At 37.0% G+C, this 18,489-nt stretch overlaps 1 non-coding gene across 1 annotated transcript; it reads right to left on the bottom strand.

The window, feature by feature from the left end:
- Nucleotides 1-10,094: 10,094 nt before the first annotated feature.
- On the bottom strand, nucleotides 10,095-10,200 carry LOC138339905 (small nucleolar RNA Z279/snoR105/snoR108). The gene has a single exon (XR_011212791.1). It is a non-coding gene; the product is annotated as a small nucleolar RNA Z279/snoR105/snoR108 (small nucleolar RNA).
- Nucleotides 10,201-18,489: the final 8,289 nt, after the last annotated feature.

The following is an 18,489-nucleotide window of genomic DNA, read 5'->3' as shown; positions in this document are numbered from 1 at the left end:
AAACAAGTCGCTGCCTGTCCGAGAGACCTCCATTCCCAGAAAATAATGTAACGGGCCAAGGTCCTTCATTTTGAAGGTAGTATGCATAGCTCGAGTGACATCCTGAATGAGATCTGCAGTAGAGCCTGTAATAATGATATTATCTACATAGACAAGAAGAATGACTGTACTGTGTGCTGAATGTCGACTAAACAGACTCGTGTCATGTACGCAGCACGTGAAGCCGAGTCCCTGGAGGAACATTTTCAGACATGTGTACCAAGCACGCGGGGCTTGCTTGAGCCCATACAGAGACTTCTGGAGTTTGCAAACATGTTGAGGGAAGCGGGGATCAACATAGCCCGGTGGTTGCGTCATGTAGATAGTTTCATCAAGCATGCCATGAAGAAAAGCATTGGAAACATCCAACTGATTGATGAGCCAATTGTTGCGCACGGCGAGTGACAGTACCAGGTGAATAGTTTTCTACCGAATAACAGGACTGAATGTACCAGGCCCATACTCTTGATTGTAGCCTTTAGCAACCAAACGAGTCTTGTACCTGGAAATACTGCCATCTGCATTGTGTTTAATTTTGTACACCCATTTACAGCCCACTGGGTGCCGCCCATGGGGCTTAGGTACAAGAACCCAAGTTTTCTGATCAGTCAAAGCCTTAAACTCGTCATCCATAGCATGACGCCAATAAGCATTTTTTGAGGCAACAGAGTAGGTTGTTGGTTCACTATCGGGAAGGGGTGTATTTAGTAGCATAGTAGCCTGAAAGGTTTTGGGTTTAAAGATACCAGATTTGCCACGGGTTAACATGGGATGAGTATTGGGGGGTGGCACGGGCGGTGATGATTTAGGGGTGGCCGGGAAGGACCCAAAACAGATCGGGCTGGAGATGTTGTGGGTATGGGATGGTTCGGGTTGGTTGTGAGTGTGGGTAGTGGTTGCGGGTGTATTATGGGTGACGGTCGAAGGGGTGATGAGGGGTGGTTGGGTAGTGGGTGGAGGTGTGGGGGAAAGTGGTGAGGGACCCTGTGAGTATGTTAGAAAAAGGGGAAGGACGCCAATGAATGATGTATTTGTGGAGGAGGAAATAGACTCGTAGGGAAACTCATTTTCGACAGATTTGACATGAAGAGATATATAGACTTTATGAGTTTGTGGGTCAAGACAGCGATAACCCTTGGAGGTAGGATGATAGCCCAAAAAAATACAAGGACGGGATCGGGGTTGTAATTTGTACGTAATATGAGGGCGTAGCCAAGGGTAGGCAAGACACCCAAAGACGCGGAGGTTGGTATAATTGGGAAGTTCTTGGTAAAGGAGTGGATAGGGTGATTTGTTGGAGAGAGTGTGACTGGGCATTCTGTTAATGAGGTAGTTTGCGGTGGCTAGAGCTTCTACCCAAAAGGAGACTTGGAGATGAGATTGACGTAGAAGAGCAACCACCGTTTCAATGAGATGGCGATACTTACGCTCAGCCACCCCATTCTGTTTGGGAGTGTATGGATAGGAGATTTGATGTATAATTCCCAGGGATTGCAGAAACTGGCCAAAGATGTTATTGACATATTTCTTTCCATTGTCACTTCGAAAAAGTTTAACATGAGAATTGAATTGTGTTTTGACCATTTTTTCAAAAGTGACAAAGGTGGTGTATGCCTTTGATTTGTGTTTTAGTTGGTACAACCAAGTGTATTTTGTAAAATCATCCACAAAACAAATATAATAGCGAAAACCAACAAATGAAGGAACAGTAGTAGGACCCCATAGGTCAGAATGAATAAGTTGAAAAGGTGCAGTTTGTACTCTTCTCAGATAAAGTAAAAGGTAATTTATGAGATTTAGCAATTGAACAGGAGTCACAATTGTTTACATGAATGGAAGAAAAACCTAATTGAGACATTAAAGAATTTATTATTTGAGTAGATGGGTGACCCAAACGACTATGCCACAACAGACTGTGGCCTTTAGCCGAAAGAGCCACCGGAGCCATAGGAACGCTTTCTGAAACTGGGTGGGCAGACGAACTTGTGCCAGGAAGAACGTACAGACCATGCTCACAGGGGCCCTGAAAAATCACCCTCTTGGTAGTATTGTCTAGGATCTTAAAATCATTAGAGGTGAACAAGAGTGAGCAATTATTGTCTTTTGTGAATTGGTGAACTGAAAGGAGATTGGTTTTAATAGAAGGGGCGTGGGTAAGATTACCTAGGTGAAAGATAGCGGTGGGGGTTTTAATGGTACCTGTGCCAGTGTGAGAAATATTAAGGGACTCACCGTTGCCAACAGTAATACCATTGGAGCCATGATATGGATTTGGAGCGTTAAGCTTGGATAGATCAGAAGTAACGTGCATGTTTGCTCCAGTATCCAACAGCCATTCAGAGGAAGGGCCGTCTTGAGATGCATAATTGGCACGGTTATCACTATTTCGTCTCTCCTCATACCGAAACCAGCAACGAACAGCAGTGTGTCCTATTTTCTGACAGATTTGACAAGTTGGACGATCCCGCTCGTAAGTGCCCTGCCCACCGCTGGAAGATGACTGCCCGCGCTGCCGAAGGAGTGCAGGCTGTTGTTGCTGCCGTGCTGCTGACCGTCGTACGGCGGACGACTGCCCTGCCGACCACCGCGCCCGCGGCCTCCGCTGTTTCTACCGTAGCTACCGCGGCTCCCTTGCGGGACGCCACCACGCCCCCCCGCGATAGTTCTGGCTTGCGGTGAGGGCGGTGGCCGGCTCCATAACAGCGGCTTCTCGGAGAAAAAGTTTGCTCTCCAGATCCACGTTGATTTCTTCACTTTTTAGCCACGAGGAGAGAGTAGCCAGGTTAACGGGCATTGGACTGATGCGAACCGCCTGTTTAATGGAGGAGTAAGCTGATGGGAGCCCCCGAACGACGCACATGACGAGATCTTTTTTGGGAATGATTTCGTTCACGGTGTCGAGGGCTGTGATGATGGTGGAGACCTCATCTAAATACTCCGCCATAGTTTTCGTGCCTTTGGTAATTGTGTGGAGACGATCACGCAATTGAAAAATATGAGAGTGGGAAATTGATGCATAGCGTGTTTCGAGGGCCGTCCACAGGGCTGAAGCAGTTGTGTAAGATTGGACGTGTTTATGAACCGTGGGAGAGATGACCGCAATCAAACATGATCGGATCTGGCCATCCACGGCTTTCCAGGCGGCATGGGCCGGATTGGTTTTTTCTGATTTGTCCGGGGCGGTGATGACTGCCGGCGGCAGTTCTGTGCTTCCATCGACGTATTTGAGAAGGTAATTGGCCTCAAGGGCTGTAAGAATAGTGATTTTCCATGAAGGGTAATTAATATCTGATAATTTTTTGGGAATCAGGGCATGGAGATGCCTGAGAAGGAGTTTAACGCCAGAAGGAAGTGAATCCAGAGGATCCACCTCGGTTGTCATGGCTGCCGCCGCCCAAGAGAAGAGAGGGAACGATCGGTGCCCTAAAGAGAGAAAAAAAACCTAGAGAAAAGAACATCTAGGTTTTCTGGCTCTTGATACCACAAGGAATATTGATTGTATTGAAGTGTTAACCTAATAAGGGAATATATGAGAGATATATATAGGAGATATAGGAAGGAGTACTAATCCTAATAGGACTAGGATTAAGGAGTACTAATCCTAATAGGACTAGGATTAGTACACAGTAAATACTAATATTATGTAATACTATTTATTAAATACTATCTGTTATTATGAATGATTGAATTACTTTTGGGGAGCATGATATAATTGTTGTTCATTGATTTTTATCACATATCTCTTATGAACTTTTTTGGTAGAACGGAAAGTGACTTAGGCAAATAAAGAATGATAAACAATGTGGTCGGATTTGCAACTACAAAATTTCTAAATAATCAATATATTTCCCAAGTCCTACTTTCTTTCCGTGTTTCAAAGACCTAGAATAAACTGCCTATAATACACTAAAATTTAAGCTAAGGGAAAATAAGTCATTAGTTGTTTTTTAAAAAAAGAAAAAGAAGGGAGAGATTGGACTAAAATCCCTAGGCAGCCACAACTGCTGCAATTTTCAACGAAGAAAAAAAAGAGAAACAAATGCAAGTTGTTGTGTTTCTATTTCCTGCGAAAGACCACGTATAAAAGAAAGAACAGAAGGGTTGGGGAAAAGAAGGAGAAAGAGACTTATTCAAAGGTTTCACTTCCAGGCTCGAGTTTAATCCTTGTTTCTTTCTGCTCCACAACCTCTCCAAGAATATTAGTTAGGTAATTAACTGTAGGTGTAGAAATCTTATTACGAAAGGTTAATAATTGGCGAACACGGTCTGTACATATGGATAAATAATATATATATATATATATATATATTCTATCTATTTTATGATTGTCAAGATACATGATTGATCAATGGATTTGGGCATGACAATCCCTATAAATAGAATTATATTTTAGAGTACTCCTACTGCCAAATATGGTCCTAGTAGCATTAGTTGGAATTACAGTGTCATGCTGAGTTTGAATTGTTGTTTACTCTAGTAATAGCCAAGAATATTGTTTGAAAAAGCACAAGATATGAATACTTAGAGCTTTGAACTTGTTGCTACAGAAATTGAAGGAATATATCGTGGGGGAATAAGATAATTCGATATATTAAGAATCAAACACAATCTTGAAGGTTGGGTATTTTTAATTAGTTATGGAATTATCTTAATCATTTAATTTGTCACGCCCAGAGGCTACACTCCAGACTTGGCCGACACTCAAGGACCATTGATGGCCTCGAGCAAATTCTTCACCTGACTTAGTTACTCAGTGGAAGACCTAAACACAATAATAACTCAAGAAATAACTTAAAAGTCATATGTAGCAAAAACGACAATTCAAGTCTTAATCATTCACAAGTGAAATGAAAAATACTAAAGAAACAAACTCTATCTGTCTATGAAGCCTCTAAAATAAAGAGGAATTTTTTTACACGCCCCCAAATGATCCAAAAAACTAAAACCTAAAAACAATAACTCAAATGAAAAAGATGTCTTCCAGAATGAATGCAGGCTCACCAATTGACTTCGAGATGCTCACTAGATCAACGGTACACCAAATACTTATCCTAATTACTTGCGTCTTCATCATGATATGATGCAGGCAAACTAACATCAGTACATTGAATGTACAGTATGTTAGGTAGAATGCTAAAACAACTTAAGCTTGAAGAGGTAAGAAGGAACAGTTACTTTGGCGCTGCTCCACACATGAATAACACAACTCAATCTAACTAACTCATTTCATTATATAACATTACGAAGACATGTACAATATAAAAAAAGGTTGTTTAAAACATGGTTTAAAACTTTATGAATGCAAAGATACAATTAACTATGTGATTTATGTAAAATCACAAATAAGATAACGTTAACTCATAATCTTAATAAAAGATATATTATGCTTCTCCTCAAATTCTACTTGTGCAATGCATGAGTGAAGTCTCATACCCTATTCAGTCTAAGTAGAACCTCTTGAGGAACCATGCAATTATTGTTGTGGGAGTTTCTCTTATCGACAACCATCACTTAGGAGTTATAGTAATGATATCACATTTTACGTCGCGCTGCCAAGGACGACCTATACCTTGCCATCAGTATAAGAAGCTAACTTAACTTAGTGGATCTATTAGCTTAACATACGTGATCATCTAAAAGTTATGACTCGTTAATACCCATGATGCTTAAATTATTTTCATGGAGACTTGAGTTAATATGAACTCTCATCCCATATCAGTGCTCAATACTACTCCCAAAATATACTTTAGATCATTTTTTAAAAAACAAATTCCTTCTCTGTCTTAGATAATTGATCAACTCTTAGCATTAGAAAGATCTCTTGGAATCAATGTTCCCTTTTCTTGCTCAAAACTCTTTTGGAAATCTTAATTTCCTCTTAATTTAATGTATAAAAATTTATTGACTCTTAAGGAATACTTGGTTCTCTTTTAACTTTTCATAAATGAACTGAACTCTTTACTCTTTACTTAGCTTGAAACTTGAGTCATAAATCAACTCTTGGGGAGTACTTAGTTTTCGTATATTTCATTGAAGGAAGAACTTCGATTCTTTAATCTTTACTTAACATGAAAATTGAGTCTTAAATCAATTCTTAGGATATACTGAGTTCCCTTATATTTTTTTGAAGGAAGAACTTGAACTCTTTAATCTTTAATTATGAAATTTGAGTCTTAAAAAAAGTTGAAACATTGATAAAGACCCTTGAGAACTCTTATGAACATTACATGAAGTGTCTTCTTAAGTTCTAGACTTGACTCTTAACTTCTTTGATTTTGATATTAACTTTTCTTGAATTGAATTATGGATTGAAGGTTTATGATCTTATGTTCATGGAAGATTTTATGAAATTTTGATGTACTTTAGAGTTCTGGAATCTACTAGGAAACATGGGTACATCACTTAGGAACTAGTACGAAAAGATGGAGAAAGAATGGGTTGAACTTGCGTCCTTGGAGCTATGAGAGGCGTCGGGCACCAGGCACCAAATATTGGAGGTCAAGTTGGGGCGGTCTGTCTATCGCAGCATCGTAAGGCCCTACAAATAAAGATTGTCCTGTAGGGCTATGGGAGTCGCAACGCCTAGGGCCCTATTGACATACATTTCACTTTTCTCCTCCATTGTTATATCTAAACCCTATAAACTTTAATAGTTCTTTCCCCAAACACTTAGAAAATTAGAACCCTCAATATACAATAGATTTTACTCGGAAAAAAGCACAGAAACACGAATCCAATCAACACTAGTCATGAAACAACTCAACCAACAAAAATTAACTAATGTACTCCAAGAACTTCACATTTTATATTTTATCCAACTCAAAATAGTTGAATTTAAACAAGTTCACGTGTGGCTGAACTAACCCAACAGAAAAGATCTAACATATCTTATAGGTATCACCAATGATGTGTCCGTTGGGACAGGGTCCTAACTTAAGAAAATTTCCAGCTTTTTAAAAACTAACTATTTCAACTTCTAAGCTTCTTCCTAGTATTTCAATTTGCGATATGTTACGATATCTACAACATTAGGAATATTCATCCTCGAATGAGATTGTTTCTTACTAAGATTATGGTGCAACATCTTATATTCAAGTCAAACACTCAACAACAAAATATATACACAACATGCCAACTTAATACCAATGTCAAAAAAAGGATTAGAACCTCAATTTGGAACTTCTACACATTTGAAGAGATATGGTTATTTCTTCTTCGTATCCTTTTTAACTTCTAAGGTAGATTGATTATCCACAAACATATTTCCCTTCTTATCAAATATCATAACACCCTTCATAGTGAAGCTTTCAAGCAATTCAATCATCTATCATTGGTACACAGAACCTCCTTTGATATCTCAATACACCATCTCCCCCTTGTTTAAAAGCCATCACTTTTTTATTGTGAACATTTTCCTTTATTTCAAGCCAGATAGTGTCTTGGTCTTGCTCGCCTTTTAGTTTCGACACAAATGATGATTCACGCCCATTCATCAACACTGCTCACCCTTCTGTTGAATTCATTAATTGTACTCTTAATTGTACAAGTCTATGCACCTCCTTTGCTAACTCTTTCTTATGTTCCTAAAAATGGGTGGTAATACCCATAAACAACCTTCTTTTCCGGAGATTAAGCTCTTTCTAACTAAAACATGTCAAAAACTCCTATGATCGATGAACACTTCCATTATGAACTCCATATAGATGATGTCATCATATTTCAAAGAAAATACTACAACAATCAAATATATGTCATGGGTTAGGTAATTCTTCTCATGAACTTTCAACTCTATTGGTTCTATTATATATGGAGAAAAATATAGGATGACTATCTGGAATGATGTCTATGTCGAAATCTATTTCTCTATCAAGAGGGACTCCAGGTAGGTCATTAGTCTATTTCTCTCTCACGAGGGACTCCGGATAGGTCATTAGGAAATATTTCTGGAAACTCTGTAACTGCATAAACTAAAAATGACTCTAGATATGCGGTACCTCAACACTAGAGTCATTAACTCAGACTACGTTATACACACACTCCTTACAAAATAATTTTTTTGCCTTAAGGTACAAAAGAAGACGACCCTTAATTTAATAATTTAAACTTAACTACTCGAGTTTTACAATCAACTGAGGCATTACAGGCTTGAATCCCGTCCACACCAAGAATAACATCAAACTTTACCATGTCTAACTCAATTAAATCATCCATGGTACTTTTGACATTGAAAAAATGATACAATCACGATTGACTCTCTCTGCTAGAATAGACTCACAAACATGTGTGGAAACACTAAAATGTTTGATAAGTTGATCAAGAATAACATCAAAATTCATAGCAACATATGGACTTACAAAAGATAAACTCGCTCATGTGTCTAGAAAAGCATATATAGGAAATTCAAAGACTTGAATCATACCAGTGACATCATATGGTGAATCTTCTGTTCTTGGCAACATTGATAGCATATAGACGGTTTGTTCCTCTACTAGCAGCATTTCCTTGCATGTTCTTTGGACACTGTTTGATGTAGTGAACCTCTCGTCCACACTTGAAACAACCTGTCGAGCGCTGATGATACTTTCCTCGGTGGGTTCTACCTCATAGAGCACATGCAGGAGCAAATCACCTCCTTTTGCTACATTACCTTGAGACTATGCAGGTCTAGATCTGAAGTTGTGCGAATTCTGGCCAATATACTCTCCTTTATTTCTGGGTGCAAGTGCGCTAGCAGATGATGGTGCAAGTTCCTTTTGTTCATTTTGGAAAGATGACCGGTTCACATTACTCTTCCGCTGCCCAATTTCATTCCCGTTTGGTCCTCTTGTTATTGAACTCCTATGTTTGTTGCTTTACCTCCATACATGGAGGCAGACCTATTAATCCAAAGATTCCAGCAGATGAATATTTGCATAGCTTGTAGCAGCAGTTTGTGAGCTGCATTTCTGGGCTTGGCTGTCCACCATTGTTGTAGCAACTTCTGTAGTGAAGAGTGGTCTGGCTGTAGGCCTGCACTACCTGCAAAAAAGCTCCATACCTTGGCTGAAAATTGCGCTGAATTGAATGTATGTTCTATGCTGTCCATACCTGCTCTATCAAGACAACAAAAGCAATGTAATGGCTTAATGCCAAAGTTAGTCAATCTTTCATTTGTAGGGAGTTTACCCCTTAGGGTTTTCCATAAAAGAAAAGAATATTTAAAGGGAATGTTTTTATGCCATAGCATCGAGTTAAATTGATTCTTGGCTCTTTTGTTTCTTATTGCTTCCCAAGCCAAGAACAACTAAAACTGCCATTGTTATTGAGCTTCCACACTTGTTGATCAGGTAGCTTCTGAAGTGGAGAGATCTCTGCTGCAACGATGTGAGAGAATTGACTAGAAGGAGTATGGTGTAACTGTTTTCTCCAACTCCACTTCCCCTCTTCCCAATATTTAGCCACAGTACAATTATTAAATATGTTGCTATTGGCGGTAAACTGAGCGAGTGGTCCACGTCCAAGCCAGTTATCCCACCAAAATGGACACTTCCCTGCTTAAAGCTTCCAATGGATGTGTTTCTCAACATGGTGTCTATTCATAAGCATCTGTTTCCAGGTCACTGAATCTCCATTATCCCCTTTTTGTTTGCTGGCTTTGATTTTTGACAATATTTTGCTAGGGTTAGAGTTAGGGTTAAGGTTACTGTTAGGATTAGGATTTTTGTTTTTGTTTTTAGGTTTTTAGGTTAAGGGTTTAGGATTTGAGGTTTAATATGAATAGTTTAGTGTTTAATTTTTTGGTCATATTTTGGGCTTGGATTTTACGGTTTATTTAGTGTTAGGGTAAGGGATAATGCTAGGGATAGGGTTAGGATTTAAGTGGTTTTTTAGTTTTTACGATTTTGGGTTAAAGATTTGAGTTGTATTATCAGGAATTAGTGTTTAATGTTAGGGTTTTGGTATTTTGGGCTTTAGGTTTAGGATTAGGGTTAAGGATAGATTTACGGTTAGGGTTAGTGTTAGGGATAGTTTTAGGGTTTATGGTTTTTTTTTTCTTTTTTTTTCTTTTTTTTTCAGGGATCAGATTGGTAATAATGAGAGCGCCCATATTGTCGTAACCAGGCTGGGCTGGAACGCTCTTCTCGCATATTTATTGCGAGTAATGACCACTCATCACATCCCATTAAAACTTGCCTGAAGGATCATGGTTTATGGTTTTTTAAGGTTTTAAGTTTTGGGGTTTAGAATTTTTGGCTTAAAATCTATTGTTTAGTGCTTAATGTTTTGGTTATAGTATGTTGGGCGTGGGTTTTCGGGTGAATGGTTTTGTGTTAAGATTAGGGTTAGGGTTAGGGTTAGGGTTTATTTTATTTTTTTTAGGCTTTAGGCTATGAGGTTTAGGATTAGGATTAGTGATAAAGTTAGGGTTAGGGTCATGGTTAGGATAAGAGTTACGTTGTATACCATCTTTTAGGTTTTATGGTTTTGGGGCTTACAATATTTGGTTTACAATCTATGGTTTAATGCTTAATGTTTGGTTTATCGTATTTCAGGCGTGGGATTTCGGGTGAATGGTTTAGAATTAGGGTTAGGGTTAGGCTATTTTTTAGGTTTTATTATTCTAGTTTTAACATTTGATGTTTAAAATATATGTTTTAGTATTTAATGTTTAGGTTTTGGTATTTTTGGCTTACGGTTTAGAATTAAGGTTAGGGTTAGGGCGCTATGTTTTTTAGGTTTCTGTGTTTAGGGTTTAGGATGTGTAATTTAATATCAATGGTTTAAGATTTATTGTTTGGGTTTTGGTATTTTAGGCTTGGTGTTTAGGGTTTATGGTAGTATTAGGGTTAGGGTTGACGTTAGGTTTAGGGTTTAGGTTTTTTTTTAGGTTTTAATGTTTGGGGTTTTGGATTTGAGTTGTAATATCTATGGTTTATTTTTTAATTTAACGGTTTTGGTATTTTAGTCTTAGTGTTTAGGTTTTAGGGTTTAGGGTTAGGATTAAGGATGGGGAAGGTTTTAGGGTTTAGGGTTAGGATTAAGGATAGGATTAAGGTTAGGGTGTATGTTAAGGATAGGGTAAGGTTTAAGGTTTAGTTTTTTTTAGGTTTTTGGTTTTGGGGTTTCAGACCTTTGATTTAAATCTATGGTTTAGTTCTAAATTTTTTGGTATTCATATTTTGGACCTAGGCTTTTTATAGAGTTTAGGGTTTAGGGTTAGGGTTAAGATTAGGGTTAGGGTGTACATTTTTTTTTAGGTTTTATCGTTCAGCGTTTAGCATTTAAAGTTTAACATTTATGGTTTAGTATTTATTGTTTGGGTTTGATATTTTGGGCTTAGGTTTTGGGTTTACGATTTTTGTTAGGGTATGGGTTAGGGATTAGGTTTTTCTTAGGTTTTAGGGTTTGTGGCTAAGGATTTGATATTTAAAATCTATGGTTAGTGTTTCATATTTGGGTTCATGTATTTTGGACATAGGATTTTTTCGGACTTATGGTTTAGGATTTAGGGTTAAGGGTTAGGTTGTAGGTTTTCTTTTAGGTTTTATTGTTCTAGGTTAAACATTACATGTTTAAAATCTATGATTTAGCATTTAATGTTTGACTTGTGGTATTTTGGGCTTAAGGTTACGGGTTTATGGTTTATGGCTAAAGTTAGGGTTAAGTTAGAGTTAGGGTTAAGGCTTTGTTTTTTTAGGTTTTTAAGTTTGGAATCTAGAATTTGAGAATTAATATTAATAGTTAAGTGTTCAAAGTTTAGGTTTTCGTATTTTATTCTTGGTGTTTAGGGTTTATGGTAAGGTTAGGGTTAGGATTAATCTTGGAGTTAAGGTTAGGGTTTAGCTGGGTTAGGGTTAGGGTTTAGGTTGTTTTTAGGTTTTAGGGTTTTGGGTTAACGATTTGAGTTGTAATATCTATGGGTTATCTTTAATGTTAGGGTTTGGTACTTTGGTCTTTAGGTTTAGGGTTAGGGTTAAAGATAGGGTTAGGGTTAGCGTTCGTGTTAGCGATATGGATAGTGTTAGGGTTTAGGGTTTTTTCTAGGTTTTAGGTTTTGCGGTTTTTGAATTTTTGGTTTAAAATCTATGGTTAGTTCTTAATGATTGGGTTATAGTACTTTGGGCGTGGGGTTTCGGTGAATTGTTTAGGGCTAGGGTAAGGGTTAAGGTTAATGTTAGGGTTAGGGTTTTATTTTTTTTAGTTTTTTGATTTAGGATTTAGGATTTGAGGCTTAATATCAATGGATTAGTGTTTAATGTTTGGGTTTAGGTATTTTGGGCTAGGGGTTTAGGATTTATGGTACGGTTAGGGTTAAGGGTAATTTTAGAGTAAGGGTAAGGTTAGGGTTAGTGTTAAGGTTAGGGTTTAGGTTGTTTTTTAGGTTTTAGAGTTTGGGGTTACAGATTTGAGTTTTAATATCTATAATTTAGTGTTTAATGTTGGGGTTTTGGTATTTTGGGTTTTGAGTTTAGCGGTTAGAGTTTAGGGTTAAGGTTATGGATTGGGTTAGGGTTAGGGTTCGTGTTAGGGAAAGGGTTAGGGCTAGGAATTGGGTTATTTTATTGGTATTTTGTTTTGGGGTTTAGGATTTTTCATTTAAAATCTATGGTTTAGTATTTTATGTTTGGGTTTTTGTATTTTGGGGTTGGGCTGTAGGGCTAATGGTTTAGGGTTAAGTTATAGTTAGGGTGATGTTAGGGTTGGGATTAGTGAGAGGTTTTAGTTTTTTTAGGTTTTAGGGTTTGTTGTTTAGGATTTGAGGTTTAAAATCTATGGTGTAGTGTTTAATGACTGTGTTTTGGTATTTTGGACTTAGAGTTTTTATTTGGATCTAGGGTTTAGTTTAAGGTTTAGAATTAGGTTCTGGGGTAGGGTTATGATTATGGTTAGGTTGTGGATTCTTTTGTAGGTTTTATGGTTCACGATTTAGCATTTCAAGTTTATAATCTATGATTTATTATTTAATGTTTGATTTTTGTATTTTTGGCTTAGGTTTTAGGGTTAGGGTTAGGGTTCGGGTTTAAGGTTTTTTATGTTTTTGGGTTTAGGGTTTAGGATTTGAGGTTTAATATAAATGGTTTAATGTTTAATGTTTTGGTTTTGGGTTTAGGTTTTAGAGTTTATGGTTAAGGTTAAGGATTGGGTTAGGGTTAGTGTTAGGGATAGGTTAGGCCTAGGGTTTAGAGGGTTTTTTTAGTTTTTTTGTTTTGGGGTTTTGGATTTTTGGTTTAAAATGTATGGTTTAGAATTTAATGTTTGGGTTTTGTATTTTGGGCTTGTGGTTCAGGGTTAATAGTTTATGGTTAGGGTTAGGTTAAGGTTTTGATTTGGGTTAGGGGTTATGTTTTTATAGGTTTTAGGGTTTATGGTTTATCATTTGAGGTTTTAAAATCTATGGTCTACTGTTTAATGTCTGTGTTTTTGCATTTTAGACTTAGAGTTTGTATTTGGACTTAGGGTTTAGGGTTTAAGGTTTAGTATTAGGGTCTGGGTTAGGTTTAGGATTATGGATAGGGTGTAGGTTTTTTTATTAGGTTTCATGATTTATGATATAGCATTTGAGGTTTAAAATCTATGATTTAGTATTTAATGTTTGTGTTTTGCTATTTTCGTCTTAGGGTTTTGGGTTTTTCATGTTTCTAGGTTTAGGGTTTAGGATTTTAGGTTTAATATCAATAGTTTAATGTTTAATGTTTGTGTTTTGGTATTTTGGGATATGGGTTTAGGATTTATGGTAGAGTTAGGGTTAGGTTAATATTAGGGTTAGGGTTTATTTTTTTATGTTTTAATGTTTGGGGAAATGGATTTTAGTTTTAGTATCTATAGTTCGTTGTTTAATCTAATGGTTTTGGTATTTTTGGCTTAGGGTTTAGGTTTTAAGGTTAAGGATACGGTTGGGGTTAGGGTTTATTACGGATAGGTAAGGGTTATGGTTTAGGGTTTTATTTAGGTTTTACGTTTGGGGGTTTAGAATATTTTGTTTAAAATCTATTGTTTAGTGCTTAATGTTAGGGTTATCGTATTTTGAGCGTGGTGTTTTTTGTAAATTGTTTAGGGTTAGCGTAAGGGGTAAGGTTTGTCTAGGATTAGGGTTAGGGTTAAGGTTAATGTTAGTGTTATGGTTAAGGTTGTGAGTTCTCTTAGGTTTTTTTGTTTAGGCTTTCGGATTTGAGTCTTGATATTAATGGTTTATTGTTTCATGTTTTGGTTTTGGTATTCTGTGTGGGGTTTAGGTTTTATGGTAGTGTTAGGGTTAGGGGTAATGTTTGATTTAGGGTTAGGGTTTAGATTGTTTATTTTTTTTTACCCTTGGAGGGTTAGGGGCTGAGCAGCATACCCATGCCTTAATATTAATAACAAAAAAAAAATACACGGAGGGGGGCATAAACATAACCTCCAACCTATTATGTTTCGGAGTCAACTTTCCAGAAAAAGGAAGTCAACTCCTCCCGTTACACAAAAGATGAATAAAAAATACTAAGTACCTAGAATAGAGGACTCCTCTCCATACATAGCATCTATGAAACATAAACAAGGGAGACTCTCCCTTTAAATTTGCAAAAATATAAAAAACCTAACATATTCAAAGAATCTATAATTATTAGAATTATAGCTAAGTTGAAAAGATACCAAAATCATGGAGGCTCTTTAATTCTCATAGTTTTCTTCCTTCTTAAACTTTTCATTTCCATTAAGTCCAGCTGATAGTATGCTCTTGCTTCCCTAGGTAGTTGTTGGTGGCTGAAATATAGCTGAGGATTGGTTGTTTGATGGCTGTGTTTGGATAGTGCATCAACATCCCTGTTTGCCTCTCTATAAACATGTGTGCATTTGATGTTTTGGGTCTGGCTGATCAGATTTTGCAGCATGACTAGCTTCATTATGAATTCCATTGAGGGGCTGCTTGTTGGTTTATACACTTTACAACGAGCGTTGAATCCAGCTCCATAAAATGTTCATGTAACCCAGCTTTAATGCCCAAGTAAGACCAAAAATAGCTGCCTCAATCTCTGCCTTATTGTTTGCTCCTTTAAAAAGAGTTTTTGTGAAGGCCATCAGCAATTGGCCATTTTTATCCCTTAAAATACCTCCAGCACCCAGCCTACCCAGATTGGCAAGTGCACTGCCATCAATATTAACCTAGATCAACTGATCTGTGGGTTTGTTCCAAGTTACCAAACTTACCTTGGTTTCTTTTACACATCCCTCACATTTCTGGATCAAATCAGTCCATTTCGCTGGCCAGTTGATATGGGGAAATGTTATGCTCAACATCTTGTAGCTGTATTTGTATATTCCATATTTCACCCAATTGATATTTCTCGTTTTACACCCATATTTTCATGCGCACCTGTTCTTCCATAAATTGCAGCATATGAAAATAGGGGTGGCTTGTAGAACATCTCGTGGGCTGCATTGTTGGTCTTTGTAGACCACCAGTGTTAGAGAAGCTGCTCCAGTGAGTTGCAACCATACTCAATCCCTGCTTTGGCTATAAAACTGCTCCACATGTTGGCAGCAAATTGTCCTGAAATGAAGATGCGTTGAATGTTGTCCATACATGCATTATCAAGACAAAAAAACACTTTGATATCTCAATGCCAAAATTAGTTAATTTTTCATTAGTGGGGAGTTTACCCCTTAGGGTCCTCCATAATAGAAAAGAAGCTTTAAAGGGAATGTTTTTATCCTATAACAGAGAATTAAATTGACGGTTGACCATTTTTTCCTTGATATCCTCCCAAGATGATGAACAAGTAAAGTTGCCATGGTTATTAAGCTTCCAGACTGCCTTATCAGGGAGGTGCTGTTGAGGGGGAATTTTTGTGGTAATGAGTTTGGAGAATTGACTGGCTGGTTCATGTTCTATAAACTTGTTCCACTTACCTTTCCTTTCTTCCCAGAAATCATCCACTGTTGCATTGTTAAATATGTTGCTATTGTTGGAAAATTGTTCTAGTAGGCCATTGCCAAGCCAATTAGCCCACCAAAAAGAACAATTTCAATCCTGAAGATTCTATTGGATATGTTGTTCCATGTGTTTTCTGTTCATCAACATGTTCTTTCATGTAAATGGTTCTCCAGTATCCCACATTTGGATAACAGGTTGGATCTTTGGCAATATTTTGCGTACAAAAAGTCACCCACAAGGTTTGTTTGTTTCTGAAAATCCACCACTATTTTAATTGAAAGGCCATACAAATATCCGTTAAACTTCTCATGACTACTCCCCCTTCATCATAAGGAAAGCTAAGATTCTTCCATGATGTCCTATGATTTATCTTTCTCCCATTCCACCATCGCCAGAAGAAATCTGTCATTAGCACTTGGATCTGTTTAAGCACAGTGGATGGAGGAGTTACTCCAATAAATAGATGTATGGGTATTTCCTATAAGATATGCTTTGTAAGAACTGCTTTCCCTCTATAGATAAGTTGTTTGGTTTGCCAACTTGTAATTCTGCAAACAACATGTTAAGAGGATCAAAAAAATAGACATTCCTAGGTCTGCCTACAAAGAAAGGGCAGCCTAGGTAAATGATAGGACCCTTCTTTTTCTTCAAACATGTCAGCCTTTTCATTCTATCCCTAGTGCTATTGAAGGCATTATAGTGTATCATAAAGTGGCTTTTATCTCCATTGATGAGTTGCCCAGAAGTATCTTCGTACTCCTTTAAAGTAGACATTAAATGTTTTAAGGTTTTGCATCTTCCTAGCGTGAAAAGAATTACGTCATCTGCGAAACTCAAATGATTCACTTGGACCCCTCTCTTTTCCATGAAGAAACCATGGTAATCTGGGTGATTATGAAGCCTTTTGAGAGATCTTGATAACAGCTCAGCACCTAAAATAAATAGGGCCGGGGAAAGAGGATCACCTTGTTTGAGGCATTAGTAGAGTGAAAGAATCCATAACTCTTACCATTGACAATGATTGCCTACCATTGTTGGCAATGAATCTCCAAACCATATGAATAAACACCTCATCAAACCCCATTTTTCTTAGAACCAAGCAAATATATGACCATGAGACCCTATCATAAGCTTTTGCCACGTCTAACTGAATAATGACATTACTTCCAATGTTTAGTTTCTTGATTTGGTGAATGATTTCCTGAGCAAGCATAATATTTTCAGAAATACTTCTCCCTTTCACGAATTCGGACTTATTATATGAAATTAAGGAAGGGAAGATAGGACTAAGTCTGTTACTTACTTTTATCTTTGAATTTTGCATAGATTAAAGTACAAGTAAATTTGTATTGTAACTCATTGTGTTTCATGTGACAAGTGATTTGTTATTAACCTTCATCAAGAATATTAAAGTCAATATCACTGCTCCAGAAAACCAAAATCTTACAATTACAATTACTAGTAGCATTTTCCATGTTTACTGCACTTTAAAGCTTTGAACATAAACACTATTTGAGAAAGGTTCCAAAATGGTAATAACAGTTAAATGATGAAGCTTCCTGAGCATTTTGAGTATATCCGACACCCCTTGAGTGTTGATCCCTCTCACATTCCATATGATTGTACTAATCATTAGGAATATCTAGAGGAAAAGAGCCAGGTATTAGATCTGCCAGCAGTGACATTATTAACATCTTGTTTTTTGAAGTGGAATTTGTCATGTTGAAAACCCCTTAAAGATAAACCCTAACTTTTAGTTACTTGTTGGATTTCATTCTCTAGGGTATGATCATTATGAGGACTAAAAGCCTTAATAAGGGACTCACTAGTCTCATCATAGTTATCAGGATATTCTAGAGATTGATTATCCTCATCAATTTCATCTTCAGGATTATCAACAACATATTCATACAAAATAGACACAGTATTAACCTTACACTTTTGTTGTCTCTTATGAAGAGAATCTGATGTTGGAGGAGTCATATAATGAGCCTGTAGGGGAAGAATATCCAACCCTTGGTTATCATCAACCATGAAAAATTTGTTACATGACTCTTCCCTTCTTTCATGTTCTACCATTTATAGGATCATAACGGTAATAGATAGGATAAATGAAAACTTACTTTACTATGTATATTATGGAAGCTTCAGAATTTACAGATGAAGAGAAGTGAAAACATTGATGAAAAATTGCATAGTGTCTTGTTCTTTTTTGGTCTCCCTTTTCTTATCTAATGATGAAGTCTTAAATAGACTTGAAAGGATAAGGGAAATCTAAAAGCTTTACTTTTAATTGGTTGTTGATTTCGTCTGTTGCTTTTGATAAAGCAAAGTATTTTGTTTTCTTTTGAAAAGCATCTTCACCTTTATCTTTTGATATGGTTATGTCTGCCATTCTTGTCGGCTATAATGCTTGGTTGACCATGCTTTGAGGGTCCTTACAGAGTCCACTTAATAAGTTAATCAATAGGAAATTCCATCTCTTTGAGACTCTTCCTTTTCTTTCTAGATATTTCCAGCTTTATGAGCTTGTATCTGAAAGACTAGTTATTACTGAT

The sequence above is a fragment of the Solanum lycopersicum genome, chromosome 11 (genome assembly GCF_036512215.1).
Source record: "Solanum lycopersicum chromosome 11, SLM_r2.1".
NCBI classification, from domain to species: Eukaryota; Viridiplantae; Streptophyta; class Magnoliopsida; order Solanales; family Solanaceae; genus Solanum; species Solanum lycopersicum.
The sequence above is the reverse complement of the archived record's forward strand: the minus strand, read 5'-3'. Positions and strand labels throughout refer to the sequence as shown.